Source organism: Semicossyphus pulcher, unplaced genomic scaffold (assembly GCF_022749685.1).
Source record: "Semicossyphus pulcher isolate SPU_LCO1_2020_fin unplaced genomic scaffold, fSemPul1.0.p SCAF_12, whole genome shotgun sequence".
NCBI lineage: Eukaryota > Metazoa > Chordata > Actinopteri > Labriformes > Labridae > Semicossyphus > Semicossyphus pulcher.
In genome coordinates, this window is record NW_027211626.1 from 30059223 (window position 1) to 30071247 (window position 12025).

Below are 12025 nucleotides of genomic sequence, written 5' to 3' on the forward strand. Positions count from 1 at the left end.
GACTTTTCCTCGCTCTCTCTGCTTCCTTTTTATTGACAACCTCACTTGTTCTTTCCCAGAATGCTCTGCTATTTGTTCAGCACTCCCTTCCTTTCTGATAATCCACTAAGATCTGCTATGTCTGAACCGCGCCTGTGCAGATCAGCTCCCGCAGGCCGAGTGTGATGAGATCAGATGCCGGCTCCCTCCCGTCTGCTCGTGTTTCTGCACGTTTGTCAAAAAGCTTCTGTAAGCGAATCAGATCTGATTTCAGATCAGTAGACTTCTCCTGGCAGGCTCAGACTCGTCTTCACCTGAAATGAGGTGCAGCTTTTGAAATGTTTTCAGGTATGAGTGAAGAGGCTGTTCAGAGACAGCCAGTGCACTGGGAAATGAACTCTCTGCAGAGAAACACATCAGATTCAGAGAAAATGTCCTGATATGTTATTTGCACACTTCATTAATATAGTGTAGATCCAGGTTTTAAAATGTGTGTGTAAATTGTGGTTCGATATAAAAGATCATGAATATCAACTGCACATTTGATCAGATGACTGTGAAACAAAGTGTTGGACTGACAGACTGAAGACATCATCAGTGTTTAAAAAGATGTGAGTCAGTGTTGTGATGACAGTGGTGGGAATTGTCTAACAAGTCCCTCAGAAATGTTTAATAGTTGACCAATTACCTGAAGTAGTGCTTAAATCTTCTAAAGGACCAGTAGAACCACCTGAAAAACTGCCGGACCATCCTCAATAACAACAAATACCTCCTCAATGATGAAAATTACCTCTTCAATTACCGCTAGTACTTGCTGAAGGACCACTAGTACCTCCCTTAGGATCATTTTTACTTCTAAAAAAAAGACCTATAAATAGAGAAACCCTTAAATCTTAACTGACCATTAGAAGCACCTAGAGGATCCCGATAACTACAGAACCCCTATAATCTCCTTGATGACCAATAAAACTACTTAGACAACGTCTAGGCACCTATGAAGACCATTTATGTCCTTAAAGTAATAATCTCAAAGATGCACAATGGGGATTTAGCCTATGGCCCGCTGATGAAGCCTTTGCATTTGCAGTATTATGGACAGGGTGTCTGGTGTGACTTTCGCATAAGAAATCACAAGCGGCGCCCAGTTAGTGACACATTTTCCATCAGCCAGCAGTGGTTGGTCTGCCAGAGAGGGTAGGCGGAGCTAAGCTGCTGCTTTTCCGGTCTCTGCAAGTGTTGCGAGTAAACAGTAATCTACTATGGCTGAACAAACAAAGAAAAGATGGATGACTACAGATACAACTTCAAAAATAAGTGAAAATCCAAAGAAAAAGAAACTAATTCAACACTCAAATGAAGGCAAACAGTCTAAAACGGAAAGTGACCATCAGTGAGGACACTGTCTGGATATCTGGAAAGTAAGCTCACGCAATTATCGTTTATCGCCATGGATGCTGCCAAAGAGAACGAAACTGAAATCTTCGAGATTATAACTTTACGTCTAAATGTACCTATTTAGTGAAATATCTCTTATCTGAGCACTTATTTGTCTTGGGGACCACTGAACCACTTACCAAACCTTGTCCATGTCCATGGTTTTTCATCCAAGTAGTAATTTATCTCTCTGAATTTATTGATGATGTATTGATGGGAATATGATGAGACATTGGTGATATTGTTCATCTTTCTGACAGATAAAACATATCACTTTATTCTCAGAGGCAGAGAAAGTCTCTTCTGTGCTTGTCGCCTCGCTCTGAATGCAGCTGGTTAACGTGTTGATTTAATGTATCATAGCTCAGATACTGTCACTTCCTTCTCCATCTCTATTTCCACCACTACCTCCAACCATCTGTTCCCTCCAGAGCTCATCGGTTAGACTGGAAAATGTGTCAAGCACCATGGGACATTAAAACTCAAATGATAACACTCTGAACTGACTATTCTAAGATATAAGTCCGATCACACTTGAAGCTGTTTGTTGGCTCTTACTGACTTTGTTCCCCCCTGTCTTGATCCTTGCTTGTGTTGTACTAACTCTCAGATGTACGTCGATTTGGACATAAGCGTCTGCTAAATGAAATTGTAACATTGTTGTAACATCACTGTCCTAATCAACCACTAATCAGTTGAGATCATTTTGCATGATTCTTTTGTCTTCAAGTGGATGGTTTTAGGACCACCAGAGCTCGGGCTGAGGTTTCCTAATGATGGATCTTCATCTGTAACTGGATCTTTCTGTGACGGTGTTTGAAAGCTAAATCTGACCGCTGACTTTAGACCACTGTTCAGATGTTGGGGTGGCGGGTTGTGGTGGTTGGGGCAGGGGGTGGGGGGGTGTTTGAGGGGAGGAGCAGGGTGTTGAGGGGTTGATGAGGGTCTAACCTGCTGAATGAACTGCAGCAGGAACAGCTGGGAGATTCCTCTCTGCTCTAAACTATGAGTGTGTGTGTCAAACCACCTGCCTCACAATGCCTCTCTGTTTGCAGGGAGAAGAATAGATGGGGGAGGAGGGGAGAGGGGGGAGATAGCCTTGACCCAACCCTCACCACGGCAGCTGAGGACCCCCTCCGCCATCATCCCCCATCCCCATTTTAACATTCAGATGGAGTTTAAGTGGAAGATTCAGGAGTCACATATTTCCTTTATTACTTCCTTTGTTTTTTTATGTCCTTCCCTACCTCCTCATTTCCTTTGCTGCTTCATTTGCCTACTGCCTGTTTCCCTACCTACACGCATACACACACATGCACACACACTATAGCTTACTGCCAAACAAGGAGCCCCTTGTCTGACTGACGAAAGCTGTGTGTGACCTTTGACCTCGACATGCAGCCAGTCTGACGACAGCAGTGTAAAGAGAAACAACAGATTTATGTTTGATTAAATCATTTGAAATCTTATCTTTTTGCATGCTCTCTTTTGCAATCTATACTTTTGCAATCTTATCATATTATGATAGAAGGAGACCCTGCCACTTCTTTTTCTTTTACTGATGGTGTGAACACAAACATAATAACTCCGGTACATATTTACTGGGACACCTGTGACCAGAGGAGGCGTTTATTGACTGTCAGGGGATAACTGAACATCAACTCCAATAAAAACATCTGTCTGGTGCTGTGTTTGAATGTTCAGAGATGGAAGTTCCTGTTTATGACTTTTGAGCCTTCACGTCATCAACATGTCTGCATTGATTTAAATAATAAACCATGACATTACAGGCCTGCATCCATTAAGCTTGTCTTAGATATGAAGTGTTAGTGTTGGTTTTTAGATGCATTGAACCTTTCTGAAAGTTTTCCCAAGATATAAGAAGATTCAGATCAGACTAAATTATTGACCAGCTCTCTGACCGTAGCTGCACTTCATGTCTCCGATTTACAGGTTTTTGACTCTGGTTTGAAACATGTTAGAGAGACATCAGCAGCTGCTGGGACACCAACCAGTGACATGTTCTCCATACCTCCCATTACTACCATTACTCCCATAGCTCTCATATGAGAGGACAGAGGGGAGATCTGCATTGTTGTGGAGCAGCTGGACATTGTCTTCGTCTTTCCGTTCTGCAGGGAGATGATAATCTCTTCAACAGCTGCTGTGTGTGTTTCTATCCTTGTGACAGAAGTATGAGCATCAGTGTCAAGATGATCTGATTGGCTGTGTAAAGTCAGATAGGCAGACGGGTCATCATGTCTCAGGTGGTCCCCAACACACTGATCTCCCATTATGAACTAAAATTAACAAACACTTCACTGTGAGCTCCTATTTTGAATGATTGTCACATTTACAACTGAGTATCAAGAGATTTAGACAGCAATGACATTTATGACATCGCCGCAGCAGCTGAAGCTTTGTGAATCCTGACCATGTTTTGATTGGAAAGACTATTACTTTTTTAGATTATTTTAATGAACAGCAACAGTGAAGGGAAGAAGAGATATTATGGGTCATTTTTGTCAGGTATCTTTAAACGTCCCCTGTAAATGGTAAATGGACTGTACTTATATAGCGCTTTTCTAGTCTTTGCGACCACTCAAAGCTGCTTTTACACTACATATCACATTCACCCATTCACACGCTGATGGCAGAGGCTGCTACGTAAAGGGCCAACTGTCAATCAGATATCACATTCATACCCGTTGGCTATGCCACCGGGGGCAATTTGGGGTTCAGTGTCTTGCCCAAGGACATTTTGATATGTAGCCTGACGGAGCTGGGGATCGAACCTCCGACCTTCCGATTTAAAGGCGATCGACTCTACCACTGAGCCACAGCCGCCCCTGTCAGGTCAAGTGCGTTGACAACATTACTGTATCATCGCAGTGTTTTGGTGTCAATACAGACAAGCTCAGGCTGAAACAGTATGTGGACACAATAAACCACCTGTAGGCAAAACTGAGGGACTCTGACCCAACAAGACACCTGCAAACAGAACTAATGAACTGTTGCACAACTGTCCAGCAGATGGACCTGCGCGAGCCTCTTTTACACAGCCTGTTCAAGGCACGACTGTTACGAGTTGAAATAGTGGGATGGAGTCGTTCCGCCAGTGAGCTGGCAGCCGAGGTGGTAACAAAGGTGTAACAGAGGTGAAATGGGGTCTGTGAAAATGGGGGAGCCGACAGGACAGGACAGCACTGTGTGTATGTGAAGCCTACCCTGTTTGTTTACACTTGATGCCTCTTTTCCTCCCGCACTGTTTGGTTTGGTATAAAACTTCAAAGGCGGTCACATGCAGATAAAACTTAAGGACTCTGACAAAACAAACTCACTGCAGACAGAATTCTGGAGCCCAGGCAGGACAAACCACCCGCAGTTATAACTGAAGGGCTCAAACGTAACAACCACCTGCAAACAAAACTAAGGGGCTGACAAAACACATCACCTGTTGTCAGAACTGAGGGACTATTGTATTATAAACCTTCTGCAGACAGACCTTAGGACTATGACACAACTAACCCCCTGAAGACTGAACTGCCGGGCTTAGACATCACATCACCTGCTGACAGATCTTATGGGCTCTGACACAACAACCCACATGCAGAAAACACTGAGGGAATGTGGAGAATTTGACCAACGTTATTTGGCAGAGAGGTATTGTCTTAAACATAAACTTTCCAGCTGCAGACACTCTCAAACCTCCACTCTGCACCATATTACAGTTAGAAATAACCAAAACATACTTTAAGAACTGCAGAGAAATAGCAACCTGCTGAGGATGCTGAGCTCATTTTAACTCTAACGCCCTAAAACTAGTCCTGCTCACATGTTCACGTGACATGAGTTTTGGAATTGAAACAGACTTAAGATCACTTCAGATGTAAACACACACACTCACAAACACACACACACACACACACACACACACACTCACACTCACACACACACACACACACACACACACACAGACACACTCACACACACATACACACACACACACACACACACACACACACACACACACACACACACAAAAACATTCCCTCTCTCTCTAGTCTTGACCCTGCTGCCATCTACTGACCACTGCCTCCCTAAGTCCCTCCATCCCTCTCTTCTCTCTCTCTGTCTCTCTGTCTCCCCCCCCCCCCATTAGCAATCAGTCTGCAGGCCTTCAAAGGTGCAGCGTCTGTGTTGTTCTTTGCCAACATGGATGGAAGAGGTCTAAGGCAGATGAGAGTATAGAGAGTAGAGAGTATCAATAGTGGCTATTTCTTATACTCTACAGTAAGAGATTTGTATACTTTACAGTTTTTCTTGATTGCTTTGATGCAGCAGTCAACTCAAACTCCACATTTTCAAAACAGTTAACACACAGGCCGACACAGTGGCACTCATGGTCCAAATGACACATGTTGTTTGCAGAAGGCTCTCACCGTCTAAAACATTTAAAATATGCAACAAAACCTAATTTTGTCTTCAAACAACACAACTTGCAAACAAGTGTATGAGCTCTTCCAATCAACCATTACACAGTGGACAACAAAATACAAAATACAGCACTCATACAGTGTGAATCAGTGCACCATTGCTTGTCATTGTAGCCTATTACTGTACGTAGCTGTCATGCCAGTGCCATTTGTTGTCAAATTTGCCTTCTTGCAAAGAATTGGATCCAGAATCAGAAATGCTTTGATGCAAATTTTATTGATTCCATTGATTCTTTATTTCAAACTGTGGCTGAAAACGGAAACACTGTAAATATTACACAAAATACATGTAAACCAAAATAAAATCTATTAGAGGATAAGAAATTAAGAAAATAAAAATAAAATCTATTACAGTAAAGTATACAAATCTATTACTGTAGAGTATAAGAAATAGCCACTATTGATACTCAGTCTCATCTGCCTTAGACCTCTTCCATCCATGTTGGCAAAGAACAACACAGACGCTGCACCTTTGAAGGCCTGCAGACTGATTGCTAATTGAAGATTTGTGTGAAGGAGTGTCAAACAGGTGCTTCAGTGAATTCATACTGATGTAGGTAGTTTCTAATAGTTAGGAACAGATGGTTTCTGTTTGGTTAGCATAGCTAAAACAATGGAGTTTGGACTGCTTGAATGATATCCGTGTTTACTGTTCTGCAAAAGGGAAAATGTGTCAAACCAATGAGAAAGGGTTAACACATTTGCAAGAGGTGTCTTGTGCTCTGCTGAGACAGTGATGATGAAAACCGAGTGGATCCCAGTTTCTTTAAGCAGGTCAAAGCAATCAAGAAAAACTGTAATGTAATAGATTTTATTTTTATGGAATCAATAAAATTTGCATCAAAACATTTCTGATTCTGGATCCAATTCTTTGCAAGAAGGCAAATTTGACAACAAATGGCACTGGCATGACAGCTACGTTGATTGTGTTGTTTGAAGGCAAAATTAGGTTTTGTTGCATATTTTAAATGTTTTAGACGGTTAGAGCCTTCTGCAAACAAAATGTGTCATTTGGACCATGAGTGCCACTGTTTCGGCCTGTGTGTTAACTGTTTTGAAAATGTGGAGTTTGAGTTGACTGCTGCATCAAAGCAATCAAGAAAAACTGTAATAGAAACTTAATAGAATTCTATGAGTAGTCTTTGTTAAAATACAGATTCACTATTAGTATTTTTACTTGCACAGAAGTACCCAATGTGGGTAGCCTACTTTTACCTGCACTGGGTCACGTGATTATCACAAAAAGATTAATCAAATGATCAATAATTAAATAATAAACCAATCTTTAACATTGACTCTGTAACGTCTGAACACCTGCGTTCCTCCTTGTTCGTCTACAGATTAAGGTGTGTGACGTCAGCACGCAGGACGTGTGACGGGTGTCTGTTTGTGTGTGTGGTGGGAGGGGGGGGGCTTGTGTAGGAAGGGGTGGGGGGGTCGGGATTCCTGAGGATTACCCGTCATGCCCCGCGGGTAAAGATGGCGACAGCAGAGCAGGGCAGCAGATCAACTTTATCCGAGCGGCTCTGAGTGGATTTCCTTACGTCAGACGGAGCATCTCAGCCGGCTGCTTCTCCTCCTGCCGCCCGCTGCTGCTGCGTCCCCACTCGGATCTCCTCTACAGTTGGAACTCTGCGCTCCTCCCTGGCCTTAAATCGGCTCGGAGCCCCCCTCCCTCCCTCCTCGCCCCGCCTGAGGAGCAGATTGGAGCTCCGGCTAAAGTTTCCTCTCCTCTTCGTTCTCTGGGATTGTTTGTGGAGATAGCCAAAGCAGAGCCGCGCTAAACGGCCGCTCAGGTAAGCTCTTACTCGAATGAGCTGCAGTCATTGGGGAGTGTGTGGAGGTGAGTGGCTGGAATGAGTCGATTTATTCGGTGTCGATCGGTGTATGACAGTTGGGTGCAGCTTGTTGTGGTCTGAACTGGGCCACGGTGAGTCCCGCAGTAAGTCTGAGCGGCTTTATCTCGCCTTAACGGGCCGTTGCAGGATGGTTCAGTGCAATATTGAGGGCCGGTTCGGCCCGGTGTCAGGCGGAGAGAGCCCCGCTATGTTTGTCGTGTCCGTCCCCGTCAGCCTGTTAGATAGAATTGAGGGCTGCTGTGTTGATGGTCAGGTGGTGGAGCCCCATCACTGAATCATTCAATCTTTCTGTGTGTGAACACTTCATCGCATCCACCTGCACTTCCAGACAGCCAATCACAAGGCTGAATTACCAACTGGGAACAATAGTCAGCTGTCAAGGGCCTAACTAAGATCCTGAGGGGCCCCTTAAGCCTCAGTGTCCCAGTCAGAGCATGATAAAGTACATGAACTCCACCTGCACAGGTATCACAAAGTGAAACAGAGATGCTGCTCACACGAACCGTGCAGAGATTTCACAATAACATTACAACCCATCAGAACATTATTACATTACCATATTAGAACATATTCCATCCATTAAAGTGCACTCAGTTTGTTCCAGATCTCATTAAACATTGAATATCTGAACACTCAAGAACAATCCATTAAAACATCTTTGATAGGAAGCTGAAAATGTTTTAATGTAATAGAGCTGCAACTAACAACTATTTTGATAATCGATTAATCTGTCGCTTATTTCTACGATTAATCGATTATTAATCAGATAAAAGTAAAATAAGATCAACTTTAGTATTAGCATTATATTTAAACCTCAAAAAATATATCTTGTTTTCTTGTAAAATGCAATGTTAATATATCAAATATGTAACTCAATTTGTGTCTTGTTGATTTACTTAATAATTTCACATGTAAAAGGAAAATACAGACAAGGCCACTACAATAAAAAATGGACATTGGGGATGCAGACATGCACCGAGTATAATAGGGAAATGTAACTAACCAAAATATATTTAATCAGATATTGCTCAAGTTTCTGTTATGAATAAATAAAAGATTGACTTTAGTCCGTCTCTCACTAATGAAACGATATATTCAAAAACTCCATAACGCCATGTTCTCATCCAGTGTCTCTCCGATCGAAATTCAGCGAATTAGCGATAGATTGGTGTCCGTTCCGACGGACAAACTCAAGATTACAAGTTAATTTATACACAACGTGACGGACAGAAATATGTTCCATTAGTTTTCTCTCCATTTCATGATGGTTTAATGAAGCCGGGCATTAGCTTTATCAAGAGTTAGCATTAAATTAGCTTTACCAGTGTTGTTAGCTTATTAACAACTTTAATACCATGGTATACTGTCCGCTGATAAAAATAATTCATGTTTATCCCAGAGGAGACCAGAGACGTTGTAACTTGTAATTCATTAGTGAGCTACACAAGCTGGCTGCCCCCAGTGACGTGTTCACAGAGCATGCCATGCATCATAACAAAGACCCAACTAATTGATGATGAAATTCGTTGCCAACTATTTAAATCATTGATTTTAATCAATTTAGTCGATTAGTTGTTGCAGCCCTACAATGTAAACAAGAACCCCTCCGGCTTAAGAACACCTTAAAATCATCTTTATTATCATTTCTGCTTTCATCTAATTTCTGTTTTTGTATTCACAGACAAATTTAGGTTCTCAGACTGAAATCATATTATTTAGATTCAGCTGTTTTTAGTGGTTGTTAAAGGTTAAAGCTCCTGTGAAGAACTTTCGGTTTGTGTTGATTTTGGCGCCCCCTGTGGACAAAGTCATACCTCTTATCTCTTTGCTGTTTTTGTCCTGTACATGCTTAAGTGGTGGTTTTTAACAAAAAATCTCATCCTGCTTTCTTTAACATTCATATGTCATCCTACCCCCCGCCAGCAGTTTCAGGCATAAAAAATAACTATATAGAAATAATCAATCTTGTCTCTGATGGTCTGGTTTGCTTGTATAGGTCATATCGAGTAATCAGAATTAATTTTAGTCTGTTTCATAACCAGCAAACAACTCCTCACAGGAGCTTTAATACCCCTGTGGCAGTCAAACACCACAGCTGATTTCTCAAGCAACCTCCTTTAAACCTACTTTCTTCATTAAGGGCCTTTCTAATTAAATTATTTTAGTGGTTTTATTTTTTCATACTAAAGTATGATAATACCTGATTTAGACTGAAGGTGTTTCAGTGGTAAAATTAAGGGTCTGTATTGACTCTATAAAATAAATACAAATTATGCTCATTGTCAACCCCTGCACAACCTCACGCCGTGTGTGCGCTGCAGGTGTAGGCGCTAAAATTAAACACTCTGCAGCACATCTGCTCTGTTACCTGCCTGTACATGTAGCCACAGCCTTAAAGGAATAGGTTGGTTTGTTTAAAGTGGGGTTATATGAGATACTTATCAATAGTAAGTGTAATACATACAGTGGATGCCAGTCAGCGCAGCCCCGGTGTTTAGAAACTGGCTGGAGTGCCGGTACGAAAGCTAGGCTATATGCTACTGCAGATAGGGTCAATTCCACATGTAATTTATCCACTTATAAGGACGTCTCACCTAAAAATCAAGTGGTATCGATTGTATGCTATATTTGAATAATTCACCACGTTTCACTTTTCAGTAAGAATGGAAGTGCCGTCCACAGTGGGGACCAGAGGACATTGTTTTCCTTCATGTGTGAGGTGTTTTATGTCGTATGCCAGCTGTTTGTGTCAGAAAGTGCAGCAGCTAGCACAGGCTGAAATCAAACTTCACTTTTCTGAAGATATCACAGTTGGTGCTTGATTTTTTTTTTTGTCCGGACTGTTGAAGCAAAAAGTGTCCCGATTACATTGAGTTCTGCAGAGTGATAATGGTGTTGGATAGCGGTGGGTGCACATCACAAATGCAATGGTTAAACAATTTATTGTGCAGCCCTAGTTTTCAATAGAAAAAAATACTGAAAATCTTGAAACATAAAAAGTGTATGAAGATGTCCATTGGGCTCTGATGTTATTTTTAAGTTTTTTCTCAGATAACTGATTAATGGAAATAATTGCTGGTTGTAGTCATCTCACCTGCACTACAGGTAGACCTAACTGTTCTCGAGTATGTCTCTGTGTCAAGAGTAATTTAAACTCAGAGTTTGACTGATTAACTGTTAATGAGAACTGTCTGCAGCGTTTACAGATGGCTGCCTGTTCATTCCTATAAAAGTAAAAGTTGTCTATCAGGTGAAATAATGTTTGTGTGGCTGTGCGTCACCTGATGGTGCTGGAGGTTGCAATACCAAGTGTCACCATTATGCCTAAATTCTGGACCAAGCATCAACCTCCGATGTTGAAAAACGAAGCCAATGCGGAAGTGCACACCTGTTAATTATATTAAGCCTTAAACTATAGGGGCTGGCTCGTTTGATTGACAGGTGGATCCTGCTGGCTGTCTGCTAGACGTCAACACAGTCACTGAACTTAACGTCATCTGTTTGTGTTGTTGGAGTCTTTTGGGGATTTTTTCATTCAAAGTTTGGACAAATAATCGGTCTTTCTGTGAGACTATCTGACCATGCATGAAGTCTGAGCTCCAGCTTTTTGGTGAGTTAAATGCAAGTATAATTGTATTGATATATTTTTGGTACTAAGTAGCAGGTTTACTGTGCTTGCTTTAGCTGGCTTGTTGGCCTGTTCAGTGTTTACCAAACATTTATTTAATCGTCGGCCAGTAAATAGGAGTCAGGAGTTATTACAGCGGACCATAGTGATGAGAAGATCGATCATTTTAGGTTTCCTATTACGTGTTGGCTCGCTGCTATCTCACCGGCGATAACTAAACACCTGCAGTCAGTCACCGTCACAAACAGAATCTTCTCCTGGGAAAGTTAAATCAGCTCATTCGTTATTTATATAGTCTATAGCTGATAACCGCTAGCTGCACTGAGGAGCATATAGCCTAGCTTCATAGCCGTAGCTGGCTGACTCATTCGGCCCGCCCATAGTCCTCAGCCATAGGCTTCAGCTTGTTCGTGCTCTTTGCCTGCTTCTGGATTAGCTGGCTCTGGTATTTCCAATATGGCGACCCCCAGTGCCTGTGCAATTCAGGCTTTAAAACGCTCCTACAGGAACCACTGGTTGACGTCACTGAGACTACGTCCATAATTTATAAAGTCTATGTTCTGGACCCAGACCTGATCCTTGGGGGCTAACTGTGTGCAAAATTCTACAGAAGGTTATCTGATCAGGGC

The 12025-nt window shown here is 42.1% G+C and overlaps 1 protein-coding gene across 1 annotated transcript in view; it reads left to right on the forward strand.

Annotated features, from left to right (window-relative positions):
* Positions 1–7445: 7445 nt before the first annotated feature.
* The window catches only part of tjap1 (tight junction associated protein 1 (peripheral)), a 51313-nt gene continuing 46733 nt past the window's right edge, over positions 7446–12025 (forward strand). Inside the window, exon 1 of the mRNA XM_069658546.1 lies at positions 7446–7705. The gene's annotated coding sequence lies outside the window, so the exon portion shown is untranslated. The remainder of the gene's footprint in view (positions 7706–12025) is intronic.